The 4,579-nt window shown below is 43.0% G+C and overlaps 1 non-coding gene across 1 annotated transcript; it reads right to left on the bottom strand.

The window, feature by feature from the left end:
• Positions 1–994: 994 nt before the first annotated feature.
• Positions 995–1,113, bottom strand: LOC123686787. Its single transcript, XR_006748546.1, has one exon. It is a non-coding gene; the product is annotated as a 5S ribosomal RNA (ribosomal RNA).
• Between the last annotated feature and the right edge of the window lie 3,466 nt (positions 1,114–4,579).

Raw genomic sequence — 4,579 nt, 5'->3', positions numbered from 1 at the left:
TTAGGAGGCAACCAAATCAAATTTGAGAAAATTCCACAATCAGAAAATTTTTTTCGAAAAAAAAAAAAATTCGAGGACACCTCGGTCATGGCAAGTTATTTCCCACAATCCATTCCCCGATCCACGTACATCCCAGAAAAAATCATCTCTCTAACTATCCTGGTTCAAAAGTTGTATCGGAACATTTTCACGTCGAAAATATATCTCTAAGTCCAAACCGATGCACCACGTAAACTAGGGCAGACCGATGCACCACGTAAAGTGGATCTTACCGATGCAGAACGTGAATTGGATCTTACCGATGCACCACGTAAACTCGATCTTACCGATGCACCACGTAATCTCAATCTTACCGATGCACCACGTGAACTGGATCTTACCGATGCAGAACGTGAATTGGATCTTACCGATGCACCACGTAAACTCGATCTTACCGATGCACCACGTAATCTCGATCTTACCGATGCACCACGTGAACTGGATCTTACCGATGCAGAACGTGAATTGGATCTTACCGATGCACCACGTAAACTCGATCTTACCGATGCACCACGTAATCTCAATCTTACCGATGCACCACGTGAACTGGATCTTACCGATGCAGAACGTGAATTGGATCTTACCGATGCACCACGTAAACTCGATCTTACCGATGCACCACGTAATCTCAATCTTACCGATGCACCACGTGAACTGGATCTTACCGATGCAGAACGTGAATTGGATCTTACCGATGCACCACGTAAACTCGATCTTACCGATGCACCACGTAATCTCGATCTTACCGATGCACCACGTGAACTGGATCTTACCGATGCAGAACGTGAATTGGATCTTACCGATGCACCACGTAAACTCGATCTTACCGATGCACCACGTAATCTCAATCTTACCGATGCATCACGTAATCTCGATCTTACCGATGCAGAACGTAAACTCGATCATACCGATGCACCACGTTATCTCGGCAGACCGATGCAGAACGTAAAAAAAAAGCTTACAGCACGCGGTGTTCCCAAGCGGTCACCCATCCAAGTACTAACCGCGCCCGACGCTGCTTGGCTTCAGTGTTCTGACGAGAACTGGCAATTTCAGCGTGGTATGGCCGTAAACAACAAATATAGCGATATTTTCTATGATATCTCACTTTTTGGGAGCGGAAAGGACGTGAACGTTTTTCCTTATAAAAAATGAAATAACTTTTGGATATTAATTCTGATTGTTGATTTAAGTTTTAAGAACACATTAGGACATATCTCAATGAAATTTGAGGGATTTCCGAAATCGAAAAATATTTTTCGAAAAAAAAAAAAAATCCCAGAAGACCTCGGTCATCTCAAGTTTATTTCCATATTCTATTACACAATCAACGTACATCACAAAAGGAACCATCTCTCTAACTATCACAGTTAAATTTTTGTATCGGAACATTTCACGTCGGAATATCTCGCTAAGTCCAGACCGGGGAGATCGGTCGCATTTGACACCGTCCGCTCCGGTCTAACATCGTCTTGGAGTCGGGGTAACGATGGAGAGGCGTTTAAGGACGTGAACATTTTTCCTTATAAAAATTAAAGTCGACAATGAATATTGATTCTGATTACTGATTTACTCTTTTAGTACACATTAGAAGGCAACGCAATCAGATTTGAGGAAATTTCAAGATCAGAAAATTTTTTTCGAAAAAAAAAAAAATTCAAGAACACCTGGGTCATGGCAAGTTATTTCCCACAATCCATTCCACAATCAACGTACAACATAGAAGAAATCATCTCTCTAACTATCCTGGTTCAAAAGTTGTATCGGAACATTTCACGTCGAAATACCTCGCCAAGTCCAGACCGGGGCGATAGGTAGTATCTGACACCGTCCGCTCGGGACTGACATCGACTTGGACTCGGGCTAATGATGGGGAGGCGTTTAAGGACGTGAACATTTTTCCTTATAAAAATTAAAGTCGACAATGAATATTGATTCTGATTACTGATTTACGCTTTAAAAACACATTAGAAGGCAACCAAATCAAATTTGAGGAAATTCCAAAATCAGAAAATTTTTTTTCAAAAAAAAAAAAATCCGAAAAATATTTTTCGATTCTGATTACTGATTTACTCTTTTAGAACACATTAGAAGGCAACGAAATCAAATTTGAGTGAAATCCAAAATCAGAAAATATTTTTCGAAAAAAAAAAAAAATTCGAGAACACCTCGGTCATGGCAAGTTATTTTCCACAATCCATTCCCCAATCAACGTACATCCCAGAAAAAATCATCTCTCTAACTATCCTGGTTCAAAAGTTGTATCGGAACATTTTCACGTCGAAAATATATCTCAGAGTCCAGACCGATGCAGAACGTAAACTCGATCATACCGATGCTTCACGTAATCTCGATCTTACCGATGCACAACGTAAACTAGATCACACCGATGCAGAACGTAAACTCGATCATACCGATGCACCACGTAAACTCAGGCAGACCGATGCAGAACGTGAACTCGATCTTACCGATGCACCACGTAATCTCGATCTTACCGATGCACCACGTAAACTCGGGCAGACCGATGCAGAACGTGAACTCGATCTTACCGATGCACCACGTAAACTAGGGCTGACCGATGCATCACGTAAACGACGATCGAGAGGCGCGAAAGGACGTGAACGTTTTTCATTATAAAAATTGAAATAAATGATAAATAATGATTCTGATTGTTGATTATCATTTTTAATAAGCATTAGGAGGCAACCAAATGAAATTTGAGGAAATTCCGATAATAGAAAATTTTTTCGAAAAAAAAAAAAAATTCATGAAATCCTCGGTCATCGCAAAATATTTACCATATTCTGTTCGATAATCAACGTATATTTAAGAAGGAATCATATCTGTATCTATCTTGGTTCAAATTTTGTATCGGAACATTTTGACCAAAGTCCGAGCTTCGGCCGAAACAGACACCGCTGACCTGGCCTATCGATCGACCGAGAGTCGGGGATAGAGCGTAAGTGTTGTCTGGAGGGGAACCCTGTGCTCTCCTGACATATATAGGGAAGGTGGTCGCGTTGGGCGATGCAGAACGTTTGGATCGGGAATTATATTTTTGGTTCAGCTATTGGAATATGGTTTATTGTTGGTATATATTGGCGAAATAACGTTCTTACTGACTGGGGATATTCATAAAAATGAGTCCGGAGATTTTCAGATCGAAGTCCGAGTGATCCGACTTGGAAGGCGTGTTGGGTGGGTCGAGATGGCTTAGATAGATCAGACGAGGCGGGCTAAGTGTTGACGTCATGCATCGGTCCATTTTCAGATTGAGTCCGAGTAATCCGACTTTGAAAGAGTGTTGGGTGCGTCGAGACTGTTTAGATAGATCGGACGAGGCGGACTAGGTGTTAACGACATGCATCGGTATATTTTCTGATCGGAGTCCGAAGAAATCGGCCCTAGTAGGCGCAGCGGACGGTCGAGACGGCCTCGGTGGGTCGGATCGATCGGGAAAAGTTTGCTAAATCGTGTCTGGAGGGGAACCTTGGGTTCTCCTGACATATATAGGGGATAAGGTTTGGGTGAACGATTCTTCACGTAAAAGTTGAGTAATTTATTTTTCGATAAGCTTTTGGATATTGATGAGAAGTATATGTATATCTTCGATTAAAAGAATTCTTACCGTCTCCATGTATATTATATTAGATATATAAGAAATAGTTAACGTGATGCATCGGCCGATTTCCGGATCGGAGTTCGAGAGATGCGACTTTCGATGCGCGATGGGTGGTTCGAGACGGCCTAGATCGATCGGACGAGGCGGACTAGGTGTTAACGACATGCATCGGCGGATTTTCTGATCGGAGTCCGAAGAAATCAGCTCTAGTAGGCGCGGCGAACGGTCGAAACGGCCTCGATCGATCGGACGAGGCGGACTAGGTGTTAACGACATGCATCGGCGGATTTTCTGATCGGAGTCCGAAGAAATCAGCTCTAGTAGGCGCGGCGAACGGTCGAAACGGCCTCGGTGGGTCGGATCGATCGGGAAAAGTTTGCTAAATCGTGTCTGGAGGGGAATCCGGGGTTCTCCTGACATATATAGAAGGGGTGGAGAATGGGTCCTGTCCTAGACTGTTTGGAGTTCTTTTTAGGATGATATTCAGTTGGTAAGTGGTAGACCCGAATCCGACCTCGGCGTTTGGGTACTGGCAAGGTGTGTTGGTTTCGGCTTTCGCATCTTGGGTCGCTTTCGTCAACCTCATGCAGCGAGGTCGCGGTCCGCTTCGTCTCTTTGTAGTCGAATGGCCTTTAAGCGACCAACCTTAAAATCGTGATCCTCTGCCCGTTGCGGGTTATGTTCACAAAAAATTTGCAACCACTCAATTCGTTCCGAGCGACAAATATTGTTGAATCTCGAATCACCGTGTCGTTATATTCACATGTATAGCGAAGGGTCGAGATGGAATGTGTATAAGAAATTAGTTGATAGCCGGGGGTTCGTATTATATATGGACGCCTTGGCGAGGGATTGTTTCTAGAAACTTTCTCATTTTTGATCGGTGTTTTGTCCGAGATGATGATGATGTATATATAG

The sequence above is a fragment of the Harmonia axyridis genome, chromosome X (genome assembly GCF_914767665.1).
Source record: "Harmonia axyridis chromosome X, icHarAxyr1.1, whole genome shotgun sequence".
In the NCBI taxonomy this organism is placed as follows: domain Eukaryota; kingdom Metazoa; phylum Arthropoda; class Insecta; order Coleoptera; family Coccinellidae; genus Harmonia; species Harmonia axyridis.
The sequence above is the reverse complement of the archived record's forward strand: the minus strand, read 5'-3'. Positions and strand labels throughout refer to the sequence as shown.